The sequence below is a fragment of the Bos indicus x Bos taurus genome, chromosome 15 (genome assembly GCF_003369695.1).
Source record: "Bos indicus x Bos taurus breed Angus x Brahman F1 hybrid chromosome 15, Bos_hybrid_MaternalHap_v2.0, whole genome shotgun sequence".
NCBI lineage: Eukaryota > Metazoa > Chordata > Mammalia > Artiodactyla > Bovidae > Bos > Bos indicus x Bos taurus.
This window is the reverse complement of record NC_040090.1, coordinates 2,340,234-2,353,489: the sequence shown is the minus strand read 5'-3', so window position 1 is coordinate 2,353,489 and position 13,256 is coordinate 2,340,234. Positions and strand designations below refer to the sequence as shown.

The 13,256-nt window shown below is 41.5% G+C and overlaps 1 pseudogene; it reads right to left on the bottom strand.

The window, feature by feature from the left end:
* Nucleotides 1-3,556: 3,556 nt before the first annotated feature.
* LOC113905992 lies at nt 3,557-13,246 on the bottom strand (annotated as a pseudogene).
* Between the last annotated feature and the right edge of the window lie 10 nt (nt 13,247-13,256).

The following is a 13,256-nucleotide window of genomic DNA, read 5'->3' as shown; positions in this document are numbered from 1 at the left end:
TAAATTCCCTGGAAATCACTTAAGCTGAAGGGGGTTGTCACTCAGTCGTGTCTGACTTTTTGCAACCCCATGGACTACAGCATGCCAGTCTTCTCTGTTCTTCACCATCTCCTGGAGTTTACTCAAACTCATGTCCATCCAGTCGGTGATGTCATTCTACCATCTCATCTTCTGCCTTCCCTCTCCTCCTACGGTCAATCTTTCCCCATTGGCATCTTTTCCAATGAGTCAGTTCTTTGCATCAGGTGGCCAAAGTATTGGAGTTTCAGCTTCAGCATCAGTTCTTCCAATGAATATTCAGGGTTGATTTCCATTAAGATTGACTGGTTTGATCTCCTTGCAGTCCAAGGGACTCTCAAGAGTCTTCTCCAACACCACAGTTCAAAAGCATCAGTTCTTTAGTGCTCAGCCTTCTTTATGGTTCAGTTCTCACATCCATACATGACTACTGGAAGAACCATAGCTTTGACTAGATAGCTCTGTGTTAGCAAAGTGATGTCTCCACTTTTTAATATAATTTCTAGGTTGGTCATAACTTTTCTTCCAAGGAGCAAGCGTCTTTTAATTTCATGGCTGCAGTCACCATCTGCAGTGATTTTGGATCCCAAGAAAATAGTCTGTCATTGTTTCCATTGTTTCCCCACCTGTTTGCCTTGAAGTGATGGAACCGCATGCCATGATCTTAGTTTTTTGAATGTTGAGTTTTAAGCCAACTTTTTCACTCTTCTGTTTTAACTTCATCAAGAGGCTCTTTAGTTCCTCTTCTCTTTCTGCCATAAAGGTGGTGTTATCTGTGTATGTGAGGTGACTGATATTTCTCCCAGCGATCTTTATTCCAGCTTGTGCTTAATCCAGCCAAGCATTTCTCATGATGTACTCTGCACATAAGTTAAATAAGCACGGTAACAATATACAGCCTTGATGTACTCCTTTCCCAATTTGGAACCAGTCCATTGTTCTAATTGTTGCTTCTTGACCTGCATATAGATTTCTCAGAAGGCTGGTATGGTGGTCTGGAATTCCCATCTCTTGAAAAGTTTTCATTAGTTTGTTAGGATTCACAGAGTCAAAAGCTTTAGCATAGTCAATGAAGAAGAAGTAGATGTTTTTCTGGAATCCTCTTGCTTTTTCTGTGATCCAATGGATGTTGGCAATTTGATCTCTGGTTTGTCTGCTTTTTCTAAATCCATCTTGAACATCTGGGAGTTATCGGATCATGTACTGTTGAAGCCTAGCTTGGAGAATTTTGAGAATTGCTTTGCTAGTGTGTGAAATGAGTGCAATTATGTGGTAGTTTGAACATTCTTTGGCACTGCCTTTCTTTGGGACTGGAATGAAAACTGACCATTTCCAGTTCTGTGGCCACTGCTAAGTTTTCCAGATTTGCTGGCATACTGAGTGCAGCACTTTAATATCATCATCTTTTAGGATTTTTAATAGCTCAGCTGGAATTCCATCACCTCCACTAGCTTTGTTCATAGTGATGCTTCCTAAGGCCCACTTGGCTTTGCACTTGAAGATGTTTGGCTCTAGGTTACTGATTGCACACCATCATGGTTATCTGGGTCATTGAAATCTTTTCTGTATAGTTCTGTGTATTCTGGGCTTCAATGGTAGCTCAACTGGTAAAGAATCCACCTGCAATGCAGGAGTCCCTGGTTCAATTCCTGGGTCAGGAAGAGCTGCTGGAGAAGGGATAGGCTACCCACTCCAGTATTCTTGGATTTCCCTTGTGGTTCAGACAGTAAAGAATCTGCCTGCAATGAGGGAGACGTGGATTCTATCCCTAGGTTGGGAAGATCCCCTGAGGAGGAGAACAGCTACTCACTCCAGTATTCTGACCTGGAGAGTTCCATGGACTGTATAGTCATGGAGTCACAAAGAGTTGGACATGACTAAGCGACTTTCATTTCATTTCAGTTCCGTGTATTCTTGCTACCTCTTAATCTCTTTTGCTTCTGTTAGAGCCATACTATTTCTGTCCTTTATAGTGCCATCTTTGCATGAAATGTTCCCTTGGTATCTCTAATTTTCTTGAGGAGATCTCTATTGCAGCAAAAATGGCTGCCTATCTCTTTGCAACTTTGTGATTAGAAGCAACGATCAGAAAGCAGGGCACAAGTTCCCAATATTGGGAAGATGAGAGTCCTTTTTGCCACCCTGACTGCTGCAAGCTGCTCTAGGAACACAAACACAGCTGTCTGTAACACCACGAGGGGTGGGGAATGGGTCTGTAAGAGCTGAAATCAAGCAAAATTTATCATCTAAATCTTCCTCTGAAGGTTGCAAGTCTTGAGTCCAGAGTTCCCAGATGTTTACATTAGACAGATTCTGCCTGTGCAGTTGTTGTTTAGATAAGCACCCATATCCCCGGTCTTTCTGCATTCTCTTCCTGCATTTTCCCAGAATCCTATCCTCTCTAACTCCTTCCTATAATAATACATGGGATTTCCTTAGGGTTTAGGATACAAAGAGATAATTCAGGATAACCTCTCAAATTAAAATTCTTAATAGTCATTCTACATAGTCATTTTTCTTGCCATATAAATTAGTATTCACAGATTCCAGTAATTAAGCCTTGGATCTTTAGGCAGGCTATTTTCAGCCTGCCACAATATTACATAGAAGCATTTAGTTCTATTTTTGATAATTTTATGTAATCTAAAATAGTTCTTAAATTAAAGAACCATTTAAAATAATAATTAGAAATGGTTCCAAGATGAGAAACATGCTGACAGATATGTCATGTTTATATTTATATGAACATTCAGAATAATTTCAGTCAATTATAACTTATATGCAGTGATTTTCTAATTAAAAAAATTTTTTTTCTCCATTCTTATTGGACTCTGGCTCTTCTATTCTTTTGGAAAATTTAATGTGAACATGTTGATTGTATAAAATGACTCAGTCAACTCATAAAAATTAAGTTAATGTGATATACTTACGAATCTACACTTAAAATGTGCTGGTGAAAAAGCAAATACTTTTATTTAAAATTTATCATCTTATTTTCAATTTTAGGACACATAACATTTATAAGTGCTATAACACTTATGAAATTCAACAAAAAAATAAGTAGCATTAAACTTGAATTGATGTTTTAATACTCCAATTAATTACTTGAATTATTTAAAGAAACCAGACACGTTCCATCATATATGGCAACTTTCACACGCCCATATACATGCATCCATGTGAGACACATACATGGACCTCGGTTCACGGGCTCACCTGTGCCTCTGTTCCACACGTATCTTTAGAGTGGCGTGTGGTAGAGGACATGCATATAGAATGAGTTATTCAGTAAAAAATCTCCTTGACAAAGATTTTGACAAGTGGGACACAGATATGTTGTGCTTCATCTTAGCCATTTGCATTCAGGTTTTATTATTCTGGACATAAATTTTCCTTGAGAAGGATATCCCTTCAGGAATTTAATTCAGTGTGGCCTTTAAATGTGATTGTGTACATGGAGAAGACCTGAGAAAAATAAAACAAGGTTGACATGAATCCTATGACATCAAAAATCACAAACCTAGAGACAGTTTTGCCTCTAAAGAACCTTCTTGAAGGCACTCTTGACTTCCTTGTTCCTCAGGCTAGAGACCACAGAATTGATCTTGGGGATGACCCTACTGTAGAACACAGATGCCATTTGTCAGTGTCCATCGAATGGCTGGAGCTGGGCTCTAAGTACATGAAAATGAATGCCCCATAGAAGATGGAGACTGTAGTGAGGTGGGAGGCACAGGTGGATAAAGCCTTCTGGTACCTTGCAGAGGAGTGCATCTTTAGGACGGTGATAAATATGAATATGTAGGCTATGAAGATAACCAAGAGAACAAAAAAGATGTTGAAGCTGGCTACGTAAACAGGAACCCTCTCCCTTACATGCCTGTCAGAACAAGACAGAGCCATGATGGCTGGAATAGCCCAGAAAGTGATGGACCACATTGGGTCTACAGATAGACAGACAGAATGTATTCCCAATATGGATGGAGGCTTTCAGGAAGCCACAAACATAGCCCATGATCAGATGTGCACACACACGTGGTGTCATGGTGGTGGTATAATTTAGGGGCTTACACACTGCTGCATAGTGAACACAGGCTACTGATGTCAAAAAGTAATTCACCAGAGTGGCAAAGGCTGCAAAAAAGAATATCTGAGCAGCACAAGCATTATAGGAGATGACCTTGTAAACTGCAAAGAGGGCTTCCTTGATGGCTCAGACAGTAAAGAATCTGCCTGCAATGCAGGAGACCTGGGTTCAAAACCTGGACTGGAAAGATCCTCTGGAGAAGGGAATGGCGACCCACTCCAGTATTCTTGCGTGGAGACTCCCATGGACAGAGGAGCCTGGTGGGTGACAGTCCCTGGGGTTGCAGAGCTGGACATGAAGACACATTGGGTCACTTCCATCCTGTTGTCCATTGATGTTCTTTGGGAATTATGAGATGTCCTGTAGCAAGTGAAAGTAAGGACAAGAGTGTTAAGTGGAATAAAAATTGCAGTGAAACTGAAATGTTTATATCAGTTCAGCTCAGTCAGTCACTCAGTCATGTACGAACGACTCTTTGCAACCCCATGGACTGCAGCACGCCAGGCCTCCCTGTCCATCACCAACTCCCGGAGTTTACTCAAACTCATGTCCATTGAGTCAGTGATGCCATCCAGCCATCTCATCCTCTGTCATATATACCACATGCTTATTTCATTATAGCCAATACATATTTCATGCAGATGACACCACTCTTATGGCAGAAAGTGAAGAGGAACTAAAAAGCCTCTTGATGAAAGTGAAAGAGGAAAGTGAAAAAGTTGGGTTAAAGCTCAACATTCAGAAAACGAAGATCATGGCATCTGGTCCCATCACTTCATGGCAAATAGATGGGGAAACAGTGGAAATAGTGTCAGACTTTATTTTGGGGGGCTCCAAAATCACTGCAGATGGTGACTGCAGCCATGAAATTAAAAGACGCTTACTCCTTGGAAGGAAAGTTATGACCAACCTAGATAGCATATTCAAAAGCAGAGATATTACTTTGCCAACAAAGGTCTGTCTAGTCAAGGCTATGGTTTTTCCAGTGATCATGTATGGATGTGAGAGTTGGACTGTGAAGAAAGCTGAGCGCCGAAGAATAGATGCTTTTGAACTGTGGTGCTGGTGAAGACTCTTGCAAGTCTCTTGGACTGCAAAGAGATCCAATTAGTCCATCCTAAAGGAGACCAGTCCTGGGTGTTCATTGCAAGGACTGATGCTGAAGCTGAAACTCCAATACTTTGGCCACCTCATGCGAAGAGTTGACTCATTGGAAAAGACTCTGATGCTGGAAGGGATTGGGGGCAGGAGGAGAAGGGGACGGCAGAGGATGAGATGGCTGGATGGCATTATCGACCCGATGAACATGAGTTTGGGTGAACTCTGGGAGTTAGTGATGGACAGGGAGGCCTGGTATCCTGCAATTCATGGGGTTGAAAAGAATTAGACACGACTGAGTGACTGAACTGAACTGAATACATATTTCAAGATTGTTGATATCTAACTACAAAATTTAATACATTAATTATCTAGATTTAAAAATTATTAAATTGTAAACTTTCCCAAACCAACAGAGACCCTATCTCTCTAGTTTTAAAATTTTGTATATTTGCAAACTGAGATTTGGAAAATTTAATGATTTGTCCAAGATGACATATCTGGGATACTCTGTCTCTGCTAATTCAGTTTTTTCTATCCTAGTAAAAGCTTACACTATTACATTACTCAACTGCCATAATAGCTCTAGACACTTTGCATATATATCCATTCATGATTCATCTCAGCAATTTCTAGACGTTGGTTAGTTTTTATTTTCATTTAAATAGTGAGGAACAAGATGGTGAGTAATTTATTCATATTTTGTTGTTGTCATTGTTGTTCAATTTTGCTAAGTTGTGTCCAACTCCTTGTGACCCCATAGACCACAGCATGCCAGGCTCCCCTGTCCTTCACTATCTCCCGGAATTTGTTCAGATTCATGCCCATTGAATCTGTGATATTATCTAACATTCTCATCCTTTCCCACCCCCTTTTCCTTTTGCCTTCAATGTTTCCCAGAGTTAGTCTTTTCCAGTTAGTCAAATCTTCACACGAGGTAGTCAAAGTATTGGAGCTTCAACTTCAGCATCAGTCCTTCCAGTGAATATTCGGGGTTGATTTCCTTTAGGACTGACTGATTTGATTCATATTTATGTAAGTATGGATGGCAAGCCAAGTTTCTGGTCCAAATAGAGTGATTGCTAAGCAAAATGGTCTTAATTGAATTTAAATCAAGTTGTTGTTCAGTCGTGTCTGACTGTTTGCAACCCCATGGACCACAGCTCACCCGGTTTCCCTGCCCTTCATCATCTTTCTGAGTTCACTCAAACTCATGTCCGTCGACTCAGTGATGTCATCCAACCATCTCATCCTCTGTCGTCCCCTTCTCCTCCTGCCTTCTGTCTTTCCCAGCGTCAAGGTCCTTTCCAATGAGTCAGCTCTTCACATCAGGTGGCCAAAGTATTAACTGTAAATAAGTAAATTTAACTGTAATTAAATTGAATTTAAATCAAATTAAATTTAACTTAGTTTAAAATTGCTCATTCGTTCCATTGGTTCAAATCCTGTGTTTGGAGTTCCCCAGTGTAGTTACTGAGACTTATATACATAGTGTAAGTGGTGGGATAACCCGAGCAGTAGGGACTTATACAGCTAGTGATTCTGTAGGGAAAGCATAACATCACATATAGAGCTTGGACTCTGGGATGAGGTGCAGATCAGCCCTACTGTTTGCTGTCCAGAAATCATGAATCCTAACATAAGTCCCCTGAACCTAAAGTTTTCCATTTACAAAATAAAAATAGTAATGAGATCTAACTCAAGATGTTATCGAATAATTAAATGAGATATTGCGTTAAAAACCAATGAGTAAGCCTGTTATCATGGCCTGCTTAGTGTCAGCTATAATATTGTTAGGAGAGAATGATGGTTTCTGCATTGATTTGGCAGGGTGGGTGCAATATGTGGTGCTTTATGTGTGAGCTGTGAAATCTTGAAGCTTCTTCTTCAATTTGCCTTTTGTCGCACCATAAAGTCACTGTAAGTTTCACTCTGTTCCTGCTCCACTCATACAATTGCTTGGTTTGGCACTTTAATGTGGCTAGTTTTCTTAAAAAAAAAAAATATTTCTTGAAATACATATTTTAACTTGTGTTTAAAGAGTCTCCTTTTGCTGCTGCTGCTGCTGCTAAGTCGCTTCAGTTGTGTCCGACTCTGTGCAACCCCAGAGACAGCAGCCCACCAGGCTCCCCTGTCCCTGGGATTCTCCAGGCAAGAACACCGGAGTGGGTTGCCATTTCCTCCTCCAATGCAGGAAAGTGAAGTCGATTAGTCGTGTCTGACTCTTAGTGACCTTATGGACTGCAGCCTACCAGGCTCCTCCATCCATGGGATTTTCCAGGCAAGAGTACTGGAGTGGGTTGCCATTGCGTTCTCTGCTCCTTTCCTTAAACTCATTCTTTATTCAGTACAATAATCCCATATTTGCACCACAGATGGAAGGTGAATAATTATTTATGGCTTGCCTTTACCCTGCAGGTCTGTTTTAGCGGCAAACCCCAAGTTGTTAAATATTTTATGTGAATCTGTTCTTGTGTAGGAACAATATTTTAATTCCTTTTATTTGAATCAGAACCCTCTGGACAGACAGCCATCCGATGCTGTCTCCTATTCTCTATCAGTTTCCACCTAAACCTTTGGCAACTGCACTTTACAAGCCCAGCCTGTGAAGGCTTTATGCTTGCCAAACTTAACGTACACATCATGTTATTATGTACTATGTTCTGAAACAAATGCTAAGAGCGTAAGACATAAAAGTGTGTTTGTGTGCAAGGTAGGTAGCATTCTTATTCTTATTTTACTGTTGGAGAATTGAGGATTTCTGAAGGAATGTGGTGCTCTACAAGTACACAGCTGATACGAGGATGATTCAAGATTTAAACCCATTTAAAACCTAATCAAAAGCCTATACTTTTATCCACATCACTGCCAACATGGATAGCTATGCTAGAAATATTAAAAATAAAATTCTGGGAAAATATTAAAACGAAATTTGGATCTTACTAACTTGCTTTGGTCTCTTCTGTAATTTAAAGAAGGGTCATATAACTCTCCTTTTTTTTTTCTTTGCCTCTAATAAGAGGCTCACATATAGTGAACAAGATGAAATTAGTACCTAATCAGAGCATCACCTAGACTATTTTTTTCAATAATGTTTTTAGAGGAACATCATGATAATGTTTCTAAGTATCACCTAACTTCCTACCGATATTTAATATTTGATATTTAATATGCTGCTTCTTAAAAGAAAACTCCTCCGTGTTTAAAAATTTTTTTGAAATATCTGTTAACGTATCTGTGCTTAGTAAATCACTGGGTGTAGCTGCCACACTGCTTTTGCATGAATTACGGTTTTCCCTGAAAGTGTGTAATGCAGTAAAGAATCTGCCTGACAGTGCAGGAGATATGAGTTCAATTCCTGGGTTGGGAAGGTTCCCTGGAGAAGGGAATGGCAGCCCACTCCAGTATTCTTGCCTGGAAAATCCCAGGGACAGAGGAGCCTGGTGGGCTACAGTCTGTGAGGTTGCAAAGAATTGGATGCAACTTAGTTACTAAACAATAGCAATTGAGTATAGAAGCTTATTTGGCTGCTTAAAAACAAGCAGCAGCCAATCCTGAAGAGTTGTTTGGAATAAATAATTCAGCCATGGAATAATGCATAAATACTGTTCGAGAAGCTCTCTCAAGTGCTGTTCAAAGATTTCAAGGTCTCTAAGTCAGGGAATAATAGTGGAAACTATGTTAATATGGGTTCAAGTTCAGATTTCTCCATGCATTCTTTATGTGCTCTTGGAGAAATCATTTACCTCTTTATTTGTAAAATAAATGTAATAGAATTACTTTTCCCCCCAAATCCACAGAATTATGTTTATAAACAGCAAATAAAGAAATGTCTATAAAATAACTTGAGAGGAGGGTTTATAGTTTTAATATAATTAAATTGTACAAAATATAAGTAAAGCTTATTATATTTACTCGATGTCATTTTTACCTTGGAGTATTTCCTCGGCTATGGCTGCAGAGTCATAGGAAATCCTAACAGCCAGAAGAGGACCTGCAGGTACAAACAACTATTGACATTTAGATGAACACAGAGTGATCACAGAGCCTAGGACCACAGTCTGGTTCCTCTAAAGGGAGGCCATCAAGAGTCGTGTTGGATTTCAGAAGCTAGTGCATGGGAACCAGGAGTGACTTACAGAGACATGATGCCCGCAAGGGCTGTCTCCATGAGAACATCCACAGTATTTCTTCCTACTTTTCTAGGAAGAAGTAATTAGACTATCTGTGGGGACCACATTGGATATTTTGAGTGTGTACATGTTTTTTTTTTGTTACTTTATATTATTTTCATTTTTAATTGGCACATAATTTTCAAACAGTAAGATGCATACTTTTTACTGTATAACTCTAAGAATCTGATCAAATGCAGTCAGGTAACCACTACCACAATCACCCACTGTAAATTTCCCTGAGTTTCTTTGCAGTTAACCCAGTCACCAACCTATGTTGGGAACCAATTGGGAACCAATAGTTTCCCTGTGGAACTCTGCCATCTTTTTCCAAGCTCTCTCACTGGCTGACACCCACATTAAGCCTGTATGCTCATGCAGAGCTTCCCTCAGCTTCTGGACTCCAATAGTCTTCTCGTGGAATTTGATTCCTGACTTCCTGTGTGGCCACCAGGGGGACAGGTGATGCAACTTGCAAGTTCGAGATTGTCAGGCCCCCATGGGATGGACGTTGGCTGATGGGAAGCAAGAGATGAAAAGGAACAGGGCACATAAGTATCCATTTCCTCTCTCCCTGGACTGATCCCAGCTAGGATTTCTCCTTCCAAGGAGTATGTTGATTGAATATATCTAAGGAGACCACGCTCCTGGTGAACAATCACCCTTGCAACAGTGTCTTTCTTTGCACTGTGTTGCATTTAGCCTAGCCTCTGCATCCTCTACTGTCCTCCTCCTTAAACCCCTGGGATTTCATCTGCCCAATAAAATATCAGGACTTAAATTCTTCCTTCAGGCTCTAGAAATGAGAAGACCTGTGATGAGATAGTAGTTATCATAGTCCCTCTGGGCTGCTATAATGAAATAAATTGGGTGGCTTATAAACAACAGAAATTTATTGCTTACAGTCCTGGAGGCTAGAAGTCCAAGACCAAGACTCTAGCAATTCAGTGTCTGGTGAGAGTCTGCCTCCTGGTTTATGGACTGCCATATTCTGATTATATCATCACAAAGTGGAAGGGCAAAGGGAGCTTTTTCAGACCTCATTTATAAGGATGCTAATCCCATTCCTGAGGGCTCTGTCCCCATGACCTAATCAACTTCCAAGACTATACCTCCTAATGCCATCAGCTGGAGTCATGTTTCAGCATATTAATTTTCAGATCAGATCAGATCAGTCACTCAGTCATGTCCGACTCTTTGCGACCCGATGAATTGCAGCACGCCAGGCCTCCCTGTCCATCACCAACTCCCGGAGTTCACTGAGACTCACGTCCATCGAGTCAGTGATGCCATCCAGCCATCTCACCCTCTGTCGTCCCCTTCTCCTCTTGCCCCCAATCCCTCCCAGCATCAGAGTCTTTTCCAATGAGTCAACTCTTCGCATAGGGTGGCCAAAGTACTGGAGTTTCAGCTTTAGCATCATTCCTTCCAAAGAAATCCCAGGGCTGATCTCCTTCAGAATGGACTGGTTGGATCTCCTTGCAGTCCAAGGGACTCTCAAGAGTCTTCTCCAACACCACAGTTCAAAAGCGTCAATTCTTCGGTGCTCAGCCTTCTTCACAGTCCAACTTTCACATCCATACATGACCACTAGAAAAACCATAGCCTTGACTAGACGGACCTTTGTTGGCAAAGTAATGTCTCTACTTTTGAATATGCTATCTAGGTTGGTCAAAACTTTCCTTCCAAGGAGTAAGCGTCTTTTAATTTCACGGCTGCAGTCACCATCTGCAGTGATTTTGGAGCCCAGAAAAATAAAGTCTGACACTGTTTCCACTGTTTCCCCATCTATTTGCCATGAAGTGATGGGACCAGATGCCATGATCTTTGTTTTCTGAATGTTGAGCTTTAAGTCAACTTTTTCACTCTCCACTTTCACCTTCATCAAGAGGCTTTTTAGTTCCTCTTCACTTTCTGCCATAAGGGTGGTGTCATCTGCATATCTGAGGTTATTGATATTTCCCCCAGCAATCTTGATTCCAGCTTGTGTTTCTTCCAGTCCAGCATTTCTCATGATGTACTCTGCATATAAGTTAAATAAACAGGGTGACAATATACAGCCTTGACGTACTCCTTTTCCTATTTGGAACCAGTATGTTGTTCCATGTCCAAGGGGACACAAATATTCAGACCATAGCAGTAGTAGGAGAAGGAACTCAAAAATATGCCTCATGGTCCAGTTATAGAAATAAGGATTCTGGCTCCACACACATTTTTTTCCTAGTCATGACCAGACAGATAGAATAATTTGCCTTTTTTTCTCCATTACTCAGTTATTTTAAATATTAGTCACAAATATCTATACAGTTAGCCCATAGGTTACACTGATTCCTGTTGCGGAGGAGATGACTGTTCTTGGTCTGGGTGAGAAGTAACCAAACTAGATTATGAAGCACGTGCAGTGATTAGAAGTAGGAGTCTATTAATTTTGGTTGTCTTTCTAGCTATATGAGCTCCCCTGGTGGCTCAGATGGTAAAGAATCTGCCTGCAATGCAGGAGACCCAGGTTCAATCCCTGGGTCAGGAAGATGTCCTGGAGAAGGGAATGGTAGTTCCCTACTCCAGTATTCTTGCCTGGAGAATTCCATGGATGGAGTAGCCTGGTGGGCTACAGTCCATGGGGTTGCAAAAAGTCGGACACAACTGAGCAATTTTCACTTTCACTGTATATGCAGCCTTCCGTTTTCCTGTCTATTTCAGGGTCTATATTTCCAGCCTTCCCAGTGTATCTGTGAACAACCGAATATCATTGCAATACGTTTCCTTTCAACATTAAAAACCCAGAGTTTATTTCTTTAGTTTGCAACTATGAGCCCCAAGGGCCAAATCACTGGGTCCCTAGATTCCCTTCCAACACTGACATTCATTCAAGTGGGAAGAAGACTGTAGCCTACCCGCTTCCACGAGACATGGCATCTCTTTGGAGTCATAATCCCTAGTGCAGGAATTACAGTTGGCTCTTGAGGTGTTTACTGTTTTCCCTCTACTTGGCACTAGTGAGAAAGCAGAGAAGGAACTCTCAAAATTCTTACCATCTATCTCACTAGGAACATAAGACACACAGCAAACAATTCACTTGCTACCAAAGGTAATAAGCGACTAAGTTACAAACCTGGAATCACAGGTGGGAAGAGGCATCTGAAGGCAAACAAACAAAAAAGCTGAGCAGCCCGTCTATTCCCTGTATACCTCACTGAGCTGGGGTGTGAAAACAACCATCTGTCCTGAGGAAAGCCTTCAGGGACACTGTCCCCAGGGATTTACAAGTAGCTGACTGTCCCATGTGAGCCTGGCACCGTGACTTTATCAGTTCTGTGCTTGGGGAAAGAGCCTGGTTCTGAGAAGTACATGAGACCTGCTCTCTGTCTCCCCGCTGCAGCCCTGTCATCAGCAAGCTATGCTGCTGGGTCTAGAGCCCAGTGACATCCTGAGGTCCTAGCGTCTTTCAGAGGTGAGCCCGTTTAGACTAGCACTGCGGCTCTCAGCTAGTTAGGCAGGGGCCCCAGGGACTCGGGCGAGTTTTGCAGGACTTCTGGTGGCAGGACAGGAAAGGCAGGAAGGTGAGACTGTCACTCAAAATACACACTTGCTCATGCTAGTCGATCCCAAACCAGTCCAGGGCTTAACCCTCACAGGATGCTCGAAGGCTGCTCCGTGTCTGGCCCTTAGGTTAGATGTCTGGTCTGTGTTTGGCCTGCTTGTTTCTTTGTCTCTCTTTATTTTTGCCTTGGCACCTCCACTCTAAGCTTCTCTCTCTGCCTCTCTCTGAGTCTGTAAGCCACGCTTCATGGGGGCTAAGAGACCCCAGACCTCCTACTCCAGTCTTCACTGCCTTCAGTTTTCCAGAATCCTGGGGTTCTTCTGACTCCATCATGGAAAGA